The sequence below is a fragment of the Pan troglodytes genome, chromosome 11, assembly GCF_028858775.2.
Source record: "Pan troglodytes isolate AG18354 chromosome 11, NHGRI_mPanTro3-v2.0_pri, whole genome shotgun sequence".
In the NCBI taxonomy this organism is placed as follows: Eukaryota; Metazoa; Chordata; class Mammalia; order Primates; family Hominidae; genus Pan; species Pan troglodytes.
The window spans coordinates 40464668-40479118 of NC_072409.2; the positions used below are offsets into that span (position 1 = coordinate 40464668).

Sequence of the window (14451 nt, forward strand, 5' to 3'; positions counted from 1 at the left end):
AAGGAGTCTCACACCATCACCCAGGCTGGAGTGCAGTGGCATGATCTCAGCTCACTGCAACCTCCACCTTCTGGATTCAAGCGATTCTTCTGCCTCAGCCTCCTGAGTAGCTGGCACTACAGGCATGTGCCACCACGCCCAGCTAATTTTTGTATTTCTAGTAGAGATGAAGTTTCACCACATTGGCCAGGCTGGTCTCAAACTCCTGACCTTGTGATCCGCCTGCCTTGACCCCCCCAAGTGCTGGGATTACAGGTATGAGGAACCACGCCCGGCTCATTTCCATGCTTTCTAGGTGGCCAAGAGCATGCTTCTCTGATCCGAACATGCAAAAAGCTGAGAATTCCCCCATAATTGCCATTAGCTATCCCCAAAACTGTATTTCCTACCTAGCTATTACACACTAAATTTCTCTCATAATGTGAAGTAACTTCTGGTACCCCCAAAACTCAAAAATATCAGATAATGCAATGCAGAAAAGAACAGAGCCTTAGATTTTGAGAGGGCTCTAACTGCTTCCAATTCCTGGGGTTTCATGAGAAAAACAGAGGTTTTTCCCAAAACAGGCTCTGTGGTGCCTCCTGTTTTACCCAAGGAGTCCCAGGCTGTTAGAGCTTGAATATCTTTTTGGGTATCTTTACAGCAGTGGTCCACTCTACTGGTACTAATTTACTGTATTTGTCCATTTTCACACTGCTGATAAAGACATACCCAAGACTGGGTAATTTATAAAGAAAAAGAGGTTTGATGGTCTCACAGTTCCACGTGGTGGGGGAGGCCTCACAGTCATGGTGGAAGGCGAAAGGCACGTCTTACGTGGCAGCAGACGAGAGAATGAAAAAAACCAAGCAAAAGGGATTTCCCCTTATAAAACCATCAAATCTCGTGAGACTTACTCACTACCATGAGAATAGTATGGGGGAAACTGCCACCATGATTCAATTCTCTCCCACTAGGTCCCTCCCACAACACATGGGAATTATGGGAGCTACAATTCAAGATGAGATTTAGTTGGGGACACAACAAAGCCATATCACCCACCCATTGCAGTGATACTGAATCAAAAGTTCAAGTGGTCACTTTTTGGTCACAAAGGGACCTTTTCCAGCTGTCCCATCAGCCCTCAAATTTCACCTTTGGGGGGAAAAGTTTCCCCAGGTTCTAAGGTCCTGTACGTGCCTAATCCTGTCACTCATAGCTGTCAGCAAAGAGTACAAGGCAGATTTAATTTTTTTTAATCAATTAGTTGCCTAAGCTTTTTATTTGCCTTTTGTAAAGGCTTTAAATAAAAATATGGAAATCTTTTTAAACTCTTCTGCATATCAGCTGGGCGCAGTGGCTCACACCTGTAATCCCAGCACTTTGAGAGGCCAAGGCGGGTGGATCACAAGGTCAGGAGTTCAAGATCAGCCTGGCCAATATGGTGAAACCCCCTCTCTAATAAGAATGCAAAATTAGCCGAGTGTGGTGGCGCATGCCTGTAATCCCAGCTACTCAGGAGGCTGAGGTAGGAGAATTGTTTGAACCCAGGAGGCGGAGGTTGCTGTGAGCCGAGATCACGCCATTGCACTACAGCCTGGGCAACAAGAGCGAAACTCCATCTCTGAAAAAAAAAACAAAAAACAAAAAAACTCTTCTGCATATCAACAGACATCCCTAGATGAGACTAATTAGGGAGCCCTCATTTTCAAATGCATTTCAGTGCAGTTTTATTCATTTGGAATGTTCCACTATAAGTTACCTTTAGTACGATTTCACCATTTCTGTAAGACTTCGCTGCTTCCAGGGCCCTAATACTTACGCATGTATAAGTCAGAAGAAACTCAGTTCTTCAGAAATTAAGTATCAAATTTTTACCTAGGATATTGGGTTTGCTCTCGGGTTCCCTTGATTAACTTAGCCAATGATTTTTTTTCCTGTGTAAGCACTGAAGAAAAATGAAACAAAGGGGTGAAAAACAAAAATCCCTGTGAATTTCCAAAACCCAAATTTTACACCCCCTGCAATATTACCATTTACTACCAGTTTCTTTCTGACCCAGTCAGATGTAAGAGGCCTTAACTGGATCCAAGCCAGTTAATTACCAGATCTAATTCAATCCCGGACCCAGTCCAATTTCTGTTGTGATTTCCAAACCCAGTTTGGAACAGAAATTTCCTCAAAGAAACTCGGAGAGCTCAAAGCACAAATCCATGGAGTTCTGAAATCTGAGCAAGAACTTACCATGATCCCCAGCTGCTCCAAGAGATCAATGGACACAAATGGGTCCTGCAGGTACCTTGCTTGATCACTCAGCACCCCTGGGGGTCATTAGAAGAAGCTCTACTTCAGATCCTGTTTCTGACCCCATCTGATGAAAACAAAACTTCAGCTGAATTAAATTTAAAGGAGTTTAATTGAGAAATGAACAATCCATGAACTGGGGAGCCTTTTGAGCCAGGCTAGGCTCAGAAACTCTAGCACAGCCATGTGGTGGAAGAAGGTTTACGACAGAAAAAGGGAAGTGATGTACAGAAAACGGAAGTGAGGTTCAGAAACAACTGGATTGGTTACAGCTCAGCATTTGTCTTATTTGAACACAGTTCAAACAGTTGGCTACATTTGATTGGCCAAAAACTCAGTAATTGGCACAGGTGTGGGCCATGGTTTGTTTATACCTCCACTTGTTATAGTTCACGATGTACAGAGAAACCTTTAGGCTGAACTTAAAATATGTAAGGAGGCAGCTTTAGGCTAAACTTGATTTAACAAGAGATACCAGAGATGACCTTGTATTGAGAGAGGATTTGACCTTGGCATGTGAAATGGTGGACGAGAGCTACAAAGTTAGGGGTGGCTGAGCACAATTTACAGGAAGTAGTCTTGGCTGTTGTTTTTTTTCTGTCTTAGGAGGCTGTTGTTTAAGGATCCTACTTCTAGTTCGGAGGTGCATTCTTTATTTTTATTTTTTGGAGACAGAGTCTGCTCTGTCACCCAGGCTGGAGTGCCGTGGTGCAATCTTGGCTCACTGCAACCTCCGCCTTCTGGGTTCAGGCAATTCTCCTGCCTCAGCCTCTCACGTAGCTGGGACTACAGGCATGCACCGTCATACCCAGCTAATTTTTTGTGTTTTAATAGAGACAGGGTTTCATCATGTTGCACAGGGTGGTCTCAAACTCCTGAGCTCAGGCAATCCACCCGCCTTGGCCTCCCAAAGTGCTGTGATTATAGGTGTGAGCCACCACACTGAGCTCAGAGGCGCATTCTAAAGGGTCTTCTCCATTGCTTTTTCTCCCAAAATTAATCTCAATTTGGCTTGTCTGTGTACATTTAAGTGAGGAACTGAACTGCTGTTTTCATAGGTAAATGACAGACTGAGTTTACTCAGCATCCAAGAGAAAGAGCATTTTGCAGCCAGGCACGGTGGCTCATGCCTGTAATCCCAGCACTTTGGGAAGCCAAGGCGGGCAGATCACGAGGTCAGGAGATCAAGACCATCCTGGCCAACATGGTGAAACCTCATCTCTACTAAAAATACAAAAATTAGCTGGGCATGGTGGCGCGTGCCTGTAATCCCAGCTACTCGGGAGGCTGAACCAGGAGAATAGCTTGAACCAGGGAGTTGGAGGTTGCAGTGAGCCGAGATGGTGCCACTGCACTCCAGCCTGGTGACAGACCAAGACTCTTTCTCAAAAAAAAAAAAAAAAAAAGAGAAAGGGCATTTTGCCCTTGCTAGCTGAAAGGCGCCCCTGGGTGACCGGGGGCCACGTGGGAGTGTCTAGAGGGTTGACCCTCATGACGTGCAATGGCCCTACAGGGAACCCTCACCAAAATTAGTTTTAAAAAGGCTCGTCCAGGAAGGGCATATGGAAGCTGATGACTCCGCACTTTCAGCCCTCCTGAAGGGGCTTAGACCTGCAGAGTCAGAAACTGAGACGCTAAGAGGGCAGCAACACCTCAGTGGTGACACACTATGGAGTCCTGCCCTCAAGCAGCACACACTTTGACCCACTCCACAAAAGCCCTAGGACACAGCTTAGTTCCTCCTTTTAAGAAAAAAAAAAAAAAAAAAAGGAAACAAATAATCTAAGAAGGCGGAGAAAACAAGAAGAGTAACCCCTTTTGGGGCACTCTTAGTGTTACGGCACCTCTACTTGTTAGAATTTGTGTAAAATGGAAATATTATGGTCTTTGTGCACAAGATGACCACTGCATTAAGGAAAAAGAGCCCAAAGGTCCACAGAATTTCTAAGTTCTCTTTCTCTCTATTTTCTTTTCTGCTTGCTTTAACTCTGCTGTTACTTTTCTGCTGAGATAAAAACCACTGTTTAGATCCAAACTTTTTTTTTTTTTGCAAGCCAGTGAATTTGTGTTTATCTCATGGCTAGAGTTCTGAAATAAAAGCTATAGGATCTGTGTGTGTGTGTGTGTGTATGTGTGTCTGTGTATGTGTATTTAAAAGGCCTTTATGATAGATTTCTATAATTTTATGTTTAACTGGCAATTAAATCAGTTTTAACTTCCCTCTAGCACACCAGACTTTTTCCTCTCTGAATTTAGAGATGTAAATTTTGCTATCTGATTTTTCACCTAAGAGTTGTTTGCTTTAACATGCAAATTAGCCAGGCATGGTGGCCCATGCCTGTAATCCCAGCACTTTGGAAGGTTGAGGTGGGCAGATCACCTGAGGTCAGGAGTTCCAGACCAGCCTGGCCAACATGGCAAAACTAAAAATACAAAAATTAGCTGGGCATGGTGGCACATGCCTGTAATCCCAGCTACTCGGGAGGCTGAGGCGGAAGAATCGCTTGAACCCAGGAGGGGGAGGTTGCAGTGAGCCAGTATCGCGCCATTGCACTCCAGCCTGGGCAACAGAGGGAGATTCCATCTAAAAAAAAAAAAAATGCAAATTTAGGGCTAGTCAGCTGACAATTCCCTAGAGTAAAGAAACAGGTTATCAAGAATTTGCAAGTCTAAATAGGGGGAAAAAAAGAGGTCTTATGAGTCTATAAGATGTACTTCTATTGGCATGCCTAATACGTCTATGTATTTATGTGTTGTATACACAATGTTTCACTACTAAAAATGTATGAGTTCTAATTAACTGGCTTAAAGAAAAATAAAAGTGCTTAAATCAAATACTTTATCAAAAAAGAAAGACTAATCAAATGCTTTTTCAAGATTGCATGACTTAAGTAAACTCATTTTTTTTTTTTTTTTTTTGAGGTAGAGTCTCGCTCTGTCTCCAGGCTGGAGTGCAGTGGCGTGATCTCGGCTCACTGCAACCTCCATCTCCCAGGTTCAAGTGATTCTTCTGCCTCAGCCTCCTGAGTAGCTGGTACTACAGGCGCGCACCACCATGCCCAGCTAATTTTTGTATTTTTAGTAGAGACGGGGTTTCACCGTGTTGGCCAGGATGGTCTCAATCTCTTCACCTCATGATCTGCCCTCCTCGGCCTCCCAAAGTGCTGGGATTACAGGCTTGAGCCATTGCGCCCAGCCTAAGTAAGCTCTTTAATAAATAAGCTGACTTTAACATTATAGGTAAAATAACATTAGAAATGTTTTAAGAATTGTTAGCATTTTTGTTTGCATTTATTGATCAAGTGGTTTAGTGCTTATTCGATATCACAGTTAATCTAGGAAAACTATTAAATAATCAGGTAAATGTAATGGAATAAATGCTTGAAAAACAAACTTGTCATATAATTTGAGATCTAAGATTAATAATAGATACTAAGTGTCCAGGCAATTTTCCAATTTAAAAATTATAGGAAAACTTCTTTTTTTTTTTTTTTCAGACAGAGTCTGGCACGTTCGCCTGGGCTGGAGTGCAGTGACACCATCTTGGCTCACTGCAAGCTCTGCCTCCTGGGTTCACGCCATTCTCCTGCCTCAGCCTCCCGAGTAGCTGGGACTAGAGGCTACTGCCACCACGCCCGGCTAATTTTTTGTATTTTTAGTAGAGACTGGCTCCTGCCACCACGCCCAGCTAGTTTTTTGTATTTTTAGTAGAGACGGGGTTTCACCGGATTAGCCAGGATGGTCTCAATCTCCTGACCTTGTGATCCGCCGCCTCAGCCTCCCAAAGTGCTGGGATTAGAGGCATGAGCCACCGCGCCCGGCCAGGAAAACTTTTTTTTAAAAGATGTCCTTAGGCCAGGCGCGGTGGCTCTTGCCTGTAATCCTAACACTTCGGGAGGCCAAGGCGGGCAGATCACCTGAGGTCAGGGGTTCGAGACCAGCCTGACCACCATGGAGAAACCCCGTCTCTACTAAAAATACAAAAAATTAGCTGGGTGTGGTGGCAGACTCCTGTAGTCCCAGCTACTCGGGAGGCTGAGGCAGGAGAATGGCGTGAACCTGGGAGGCGGAACTTGCAGTGAGCCGAGATTGCGCCACTCCACTCCAGCCTGGGCGACAGAACAAGACTCCGTCTCAAAAAAAAAAAAAAAAAAAAAACGAAAACGAAAACAAAAAACAAAAAACAAAATTAGCCTGGCGTGGTGGCACATGCCTGCAATCCCAGCTACTCCGGAGGCTGAGGCAGGAGAATCACTAGAACCCAGAAGGCGGAGGTTACAGTGAGCCAAGATCATGTCATTGCACTCCAGCCTGGGCAAAAAGAGCAAAACTCAGTCTCAAAAAAAAAAAAAAAGATGTCCTTATTGCTGGGTGAGGTGGCTCATGCCTGTAATCCCAGCACTTTGGGAGGTCGAGGCGGGTGGATTACCTGAGGTCGGAGTTTGAGACCAGCCTGGCCCACATGGTGAAACCCCATCTCTACTAAAAATACAAATCTTTAACAAAAATGAAGAATGGAGAGAGAAAAAAATGGCTTCAAAAACAACTATAGTACACCTGTTGTTAGTTGTTCTTAAGGTTTTTTTTCCTGCAATTTGGACTAAATCCTAAATTATTTGTGGGTTGCAAGTCCCCCAACTAATGCTTTCAAATCTTGACTTTTAATACTGGGAATTTTATTCCTCATCCTAGAGCTCATTATTTACCTAATAGTACACTGTTCCCCTAAATACTATACTAAAACTGTAGATGAGAATACTGGCCAGGCACAGTGGCTCACACCTGTAATCTCAGCACTTTGGGAGACCAAGGTGGGTGGATCACTTGAGGCCAGGAATTTGAGACCAGCCTTGCCAACATGATTAAACCCTGTCTGTACTAAAAATAAAAAAATCACTGGGCATGGTGGCTCACACCTGTAATCCCAACACTTTGGGAGGCCGAGGCGGGTGGATCAAGAGGTCAGGAGTTCAAGAGCAGCCTGGCCAAGATGGTGAAACCCCCTCTCTACTAAAAATACAAAAATTAGCGAGGCGTGATGTCGGGCACCTGTAATCCTAGCTACCTGGGAGGCTGAGGCAGAGAATTGCTTGAACCTGGGAGGCAGAGGTTGCAATGAGCTGAGATCGCACCACTGCACTACAGCCTGAGTGACACAGCGAGGCTCCGTCTCAAAAAAAAAAAAAAGAAAAAAAAAGAAAAGAAAATACGCAGGTGAAGCTGCCCCCAGGCAGGAGGAAAGGCAATGTGGAAACTCAGAGCAGAGGTCTTGAGTGGAGAGGGATCTGGGAGCCACTCTGAGTTGGAAAAAGACCGAGGATAGGCCCGACTGCTGCAGGAGAGCGCATGCCGGGGGCTAAGCAGTGCAGAGGAGACAGCAGGTGCAGCTGCCCTGGGAGAAACAAGCAGGAGACAGAGCAGGTGTGTGTCCTGAGGAGGCGAGGCCCACAACATCAAAGGCCACGAGCAGTCTAGGAGAATGAGGAACGAGAAGACACCAGCGGCCATGGGGATCAGGGGGCCACTTGGAGACAGCAGATTTGGTGGCAAAGGGGAGTTGAAGAAATAGAAAAAGTGAAAATAGCCCTTTCTTGGAAAAGCTCTGTTGTCAAAGCAGGTGGAAAATGGACCCTGGGCTGGAGGAATCCAAAGAGTTGAGGGGTTCTGAGGAAGTGCGTGTTTGGAGACCAACAGGAGGCAACCAAAGGAAAGAGAGAGATGCCGGGTGCGGTGGCTCATGCCTGTAATCTCAGAACTTTGCGAGGCTGAGACAGGAGGACCACTTGAGCCCAGGAGTTCAAGAGCAGCCTGGGCAACATAGTGAGACCTGGTCTCTACAAAAACTAAAAAAGTTAGCCAGACATGGTGGCACATGCCTGTGGTCCTGTAACCACCCAGGGGTTCACCTTACCCGCTGCTAGACAGTGTCAATTCATGAAGACATGGGAAGTGCAATAGAGAAAGAGTAATTCATGCAGAGCCGGCTGTGCAGGAGGCTGGAGTTTCATTATTACTCAAATCAGTCTCCCTGAGCATTCAGGGAGCAGAGATTTTAAGGATAACTTGCTGGGTGGGGGAAGCCAGTGAGCTGGGAGTGCTGATTGTTCAGGGATGAAATCATAGGGAGTCGGAGCTCTCTTCTTGCACAGAGTCAGTTCCTGGGTCAGGGCTGCAAGATCAGATGAGCCAGTTTATTGATCTGGGTGGTGCCAGCTGATCCATCAAGTGCAGGGTCTGCAAAATATCTCAAGCACTGACCTTAGGAGCAGTTTAGGGAGGGTCAGAATCTTGTCCCCCTCCAGCTGTGTGACTCTTGAACCATAATTTCTAATCTTATGGCTAATATTAGTCCTACAAAGGCAATCTAGAGCCCAGGCAAGAAGGAGGTCTGCTTTGGGAAAGGACTGTTACTGTCTTTGTTTAAACTATAAACTAATTTTCTCCCAAAGTTAGTTCAGCCTACACCCAGGAATGAACAAGGACAGCTTGGAGGTTAGAAGCAAGTTGGAGTCAGTTAAGTTAGAGCTCTTTCACTGTCCCAGTCATAATTTTGCAAAGGCAGTTTCAGTCCCAGCTACACAGCTACCCAAGAGGCTGAGGCAGGAGGATTGCTTGAGCCTCCAGAGGTGGAGGCTGCAGTGAGCCGTGATCATGCTACTGCACTCCAGCCTGGGCAATAGAGTGAGAGTCTGCCTCTAAAAGTAAAAATAAGAGGGAGGAAGGTTGAAGCAGGTTCACTTATCATGCATGAAATATGGGTGTGCTACTCTAGAGGGCATGTATTTAGTGTCTCAGGTTTTTTTTGTCTTTTGGTTTTTGGTTTTTTTTTTAAGACGTAGTCTCTCTCTGTCGCCAGGCTGGGGTGCAGTGGCGCGACCTCGGCTCACTGCAACCTCTGCCTCCTGGGTTCAAGCGATTCTCCTGCCTCAGCCTCCCCAGTAACTGGGACCACAGGCACCTGCTACCACACCTGGCTAATTTTTGTATTTTTTAGTAGAGGCGGGGTTTCACTATGCTGGCCAGACTGGTCTCAAACTCCTGACCTCATAATCCGCCTGCCTCGGCCTCCCAAAGTGCTGGGATTACAGGCATGAGCCACCACACCTGGCCGTGTCTCAGGTTTAAATGGCCTTCACATTCTGGGGTGAGGCTGAGCAGCGGACTCTGATCACAGAGAAAATGAAATCCAGCACTAAAGTAACTCAGTCGCTTTTGACTGAAGAAAGCTATTGCAGTTTTGTATAATTTGTGAATAAGTGGAAATTAAAGGAAAAAAGAGAAATCACATTTAAAAATAGTCATCTCACGAAAGCAAGTTAGGCTCATTTGTGACTAAATAAAAATTTTCAGTAAAGTAACGTAGTACTTTGTCTTACTATAGTAAAGAGGAAAGAATCAATTTTCATTCCACTCTTATTCTTGGATTTAAAGTCAGTTTCTGGTGCTTTTTCTGCTTGGATAATGAATCAATGTTCAATCTGTCCAAATGGCTGAGAACATGTAGGAAGTTCTTTAAAAATAAATTAGGCCGGGCTTGGTAGCTCATGCCTGTAGTCCCAGCACTTTGGGAGGCTGAGGTGGGCAGATCACTTGAGGTCAGGAGTTTGAGACCAGCCTGACCAACATGGTGAAAACCCATCTCTACTAAAAATACAAAACATTAGCTGGACATGGTGGCTCGTGCCTGTAATCCCAGCTACTCAGGAGGCTGAGGCAGGAGAATAGCTTGAACTCAAGAGGTGGAGGTTGCAGTGAGCCGAGATCATGCCACTGTACTACAGCCTGGGTGACACAGAAAGACTCCATCTCAAAAATAAAATACAATAAAATAAAAATAAGAGCCGGGTGCACTGGCATGTACCTGTAGCCTTCCAGCTACTCGGGAGGCTGAGTCCATGAGGATTGCTTGAGCCCAGGAGTTAGAGGCCAGCCTGGGCAACATTATGAGATCCCATCTCAAAGAAAAACAAGTAATAACAACATATTAAACCAGACTCTTTCCTGTTGTTAACAGGAGAAGGCAAGGAAGAACTTAGTTTGGAGAAGCTAGAGTACCCAGAGTGCTAGGTCACGGGGTCAAGGTTGAGGATGGGGGGTCCAGTTTCCAGATTAGACCCTCTGGAGTTTGAGGCCCCAGTGGCTACCCCAACTGTGCCAAGCTCCTTTTGAAGTTGGCTCCTAGAAAACTTCTTCTAGCCTTTAGGACTCCTGCCTAATTTTTTGCCACTCTGTGCTCCAGCTACACAGAACTATTTTGAGTTCCCTAAAGGATCATGTTCTGTCACCTCCAGGTCTTGGCACAGCCTGTTTCCTGTTCCTGCACACTCCCCACTCCTCCACCCTCCCACACTGAGCCTCACCTGGCTACTGTCTGCAGGTCCTTCAGTGCACAAGCTGCTTCCTCTCAGAACTTTCTCTGATCTCCCCAGTAACCATCTCTGGGCTCCCACAAGACCCTCTTCTTCACCCACTTTTGTTTGTTTGTTTGTTTGTTTGAGATGGAGTCTTGCTCTGTTGCCCGGACTGGAGTGCAGTGGCACGATCTCAGCTCACTGCAACCTCCACCTCCTGGGTTTGATCAATTCTCCTGCCTCAGCCTCCCAAGTAGCTGGGATTACAGGTGCATGCCACCACACCCGGCTTATTTTTGTATTTTTAGTAGAGACAGGCTTTCACCATGTTGGCCAGGCTGGTCTCAAACCCCTGACCTCAAGTGATCCTCCTGCCTCGGCCTCCCAAAGTGCTGGGATTACAGGTGTGAGCCACCGTGCCCGGCCCCTTCTTTGCCCACTTCTCACCCTTTATGACATCTGCCTCTTTTGTCTGTCATTCCCTCTAGAGTGTAGGCGCCTTCAGTTAAGGAACCATTTGGAGTACCTTCCCAGCACTGAACCCAGGGCAAAGCCCTAGAGAGACAAGGTGACAAGTCAGGTCAGGCCTCTGCCTGAGGTTGCCTGGAGCCTTGTATTGTCACTGTGTCCTACGGGGCCAGGAGATCAGGGCATGGACTCTCTCCTACTCTATCCCCAGCACCAAGCACAGGACTTTTTGTTTTGTTTTGTTTTTTTGAGACCGAGTTTCATTCTTGTTGCCCAGGCTGGAATGCAATGGCGCGATCTGGGCTCACCGTAAGCTCTGCCTCCTGGGTTCAAGCAATTCTCCTGCCTCAGCCTCCTGAGTAGCTGGGATTACAGGCATGAGCCCCCCATCCCCCTGGCTAATACTGTATTTTCAGTAGAGATGGGGTTTCTCCATGTTGGTTAGGCTGGTTTTGAACTCCTAACCTCAGGTGATCCACCCATCTGAACCTCCCAAAGTGCTGGGATTACAGATGTGAGCCACCTTGCCTAGCATTTTTTTTTTTTTTCAGTTGGAGTCTCACTCTGTCACCCAGGTTGGAGTGTAGTGGCATGATCTTGGCTCACTGCAACCTCTGCCTCCCAGATTCCTGCGATTCTCCTGCTTCAGCTTCCCAAGTAGTTGGGATTATAGGCACATGCCACCAGGCCTGGCTAATTTTCGTATTTTTAGTAGAGATGGGTTTTCACCATGTTGGCCAGGCTGGTCTCAAAATCTTGACCTCAGGTGATCTGCCTGCCTCGGCCTCCCAAAGTGCTGGCATTACAAGGACTTCTTTTTTTCGTTTTCTTTTTCTTTTTTTCTGTTTTTTTGAGACAGAGTCTCACTCTGTTGCCCAGGCTGGAATGCAATGGCACGATCTCTGCTCACTGCAACCTCCGCTTCCTGGGTCCAAGCGATTCTCCTGCCTCAGCTGGGATTACAGGCACATGCCACCACGCCTGGCTAATTTTTGTATTTTCAGTAGAGATGGGGTTTCACCATGTTGGTCAGGCTGGTCTCGAATTCCTGAACTCGTAATCCACCCACCTCGGCCTCCCAAAGTGCTGGGATTACAGCCGTGAGCCACCACACCCGGCCTACAAGGACTTCTTAATACCTAGTAGATGCCAATAAATGTTTTCTGAATGAGCAAGTGCAGAAGAGAAAATATGACAGCGATGACTGAGGCGTAACTGACTTCATCTGTTCTCAGGCCACATTCTGCCCCTTGGGTGAACCTGACTGTTCCCTGAGTCGTCGCTGAAGTCAGCTTTCTGGCCAGTTCCTCAGAGGAAGAAGTGAAGCATGGAGCCACCCAAGCTGCCCAACCCCAGCTGCTGAGGGCCTGCCTCAGGTCCCATGGCCAAAGAACCTGCTTCTTCCAAGGCTGTCAGTTGTCCCATTTTTGGCACCCTTGCTGATCACACCCTCGCTGGTCACACCACCTACTTTCTGCTTCCCCAACCTTGGTTCTCATCCCTGTAACATAAGCATCATTTTTATGCTGTCCCTGAGAGAGCAAACCCCCCATCACACTCTGGAGGGTGTGGGGGGTGAAAGTCAACACCTTCAGTCTCTGGTGGAGGCTTGTGACCTCTGACATCCCTCACTTGCCTCCGTTTTCCAGTGCACCCCACTGCTGCATCCACCAAAGCAGTTTCGAGTGCCTGCTTGCGTGCCTGGTACCACAGCAGGTGCTGGGGATAGAATGCGGAACAAAAGAGGCCTCCACGGTCCTTTTCCTGCAAACTGTAGTTTACAATAAAAGTAAACTATATTCACGTATAACTATATGGTCTTGAATTATGATGAGGGCAGTGAAGAAACTAATTGAGTGCCGCGTGAGAAATGAGGAAAGGGACCTTCTTTAGATGGGTGGCCAAGAGGAGTCTTTCTGATGAGTTGATGTTTTGGCTGAGACCCCCACCCCAAATGTCTTCCAAATGATAATAATCTCTTCCCTCACTGGGTCCCTATGGGGTCCTGGAACACTACAGTGTCCTGAGAAGTGCACAGGGTTCTGGATAATTCAGGCCGGGGTTCACCTCCCAGCTCTGTCCTTTCACGCAGAGGAACTTCTCAACGTCCTCCCCTGTGAAATGGAGACAGCCACCACCAGAGGGCAGTAGTGAGGACTACGTGAGAAGAGGTGTGTAAGGCCCCGTTGGCTCAGACCTGCCGAAACACTCAGGGAGGGGTCTCATTCCTGAGCCCCTACTCCCATGCCTGTTTCCACCGCCCGCAACCTGCGGGGACCTTCCCACCCTCAGACCTCATCTTGACGGTTTATCCCTGTCACTGGCCTCATCCCTAGTTTGGCTGGTCCTGCCCCTCCCCGTACCCAGTTAGGACAGTGGGTCTGACGTGTCTCCACCTTCTCATCTCACCCTTAACTTCAAAGGGTCCCCAAAGCTTTCACAACTCTCACGCTTCTCCCTCACTGTCATTGGGAATCTCCTCCATTCTAGGGCTTCAAAATTTCCCCAGGTGCAGTGGCAGGAGGATCACCTGAGGTCAGGAGTTCGAGACCAGCCTGGCCAACATGGTGAAACCCCGTCTCTACTAAAAATACAAAAATTAGCTGGGTGTGGTGGTGGGCGCCTGTAGTCTCAGCTACTTGGGAGGCTGAGGCAGGAGAATCGCTTGAACCTGGGTGGTGGATGTTGCAGTGAGCCAAGATCGCGCCATTGCACTCCAGCTTGGGCAACAGAGTAAGACTCTGTCTCGAAAAAAAACAAAAACAAAACAAAAAAAATCCGTATCTTCATGGGAGACCTTTCTCACCACACTGCTTCCTCATGGTCATCTCTGAAAACAACCCCAGGAACCAGAGCGCCCCATAGTAACTTGGGCTCCGCCGTGTGATACTGTCCTCGGAAGCTGACCAACCTGATGCAGACATGTGATAGAAGATCATCTCTGGGTCAATAAGCACATGAAAAGATGCTCAACATAGTTAACTATCAGGAAATGCAAACCAAACCCATGGTGAGATACCACTTCGCATTTGCTAGGATATTTAAAATTGGAAAGATAAATAATAACAAGGATGTGGATTTTTTTTTTTTTTTTTTGAGACAGGGTCTCACTCTGTCACCCAAGCTGGAATGCAGTGGCGCCTGCAGCCTTGAACTCCCAGGCTCAGTGATCCTCCTACCTCAGCCTCCTGAGTAGCTGGGACCACAAATGTGTGCCACCCTGCCCAGATAATGTTTTTTGGTAGAGATGGGGTTTTGCCATGTTACCCAGGCTAGTCTCAAACTCCTGGGCTCAAGTCATCCTCCCACCTCAGCTTCCCAAAGTGCTGGGATTATAGGCGTGAGACAT

General features: G+C 46.9%; 1 protein-coding gene across 1 annotated transcript in view; it reads right to left on the reverse strand.

The window, feature by feature from the left end:
• Positions 1-2501, reverse strand: part of NANS (N-acetylneuraminate synthase) — a 34525-nt gene extending 32024 nt beyond the window's left edge. The window contains exon 1 of the mRNA XM_024345794.3: positions 2224-2501. The gene's annotated coding sequence lies outside the window, so the exon portion shown is untranslated. The remainder of the gene's footprint in view (positions 1-2223) is intronic.
• Positions 2502-14451: the final 11950 nt, after the last annotated feature.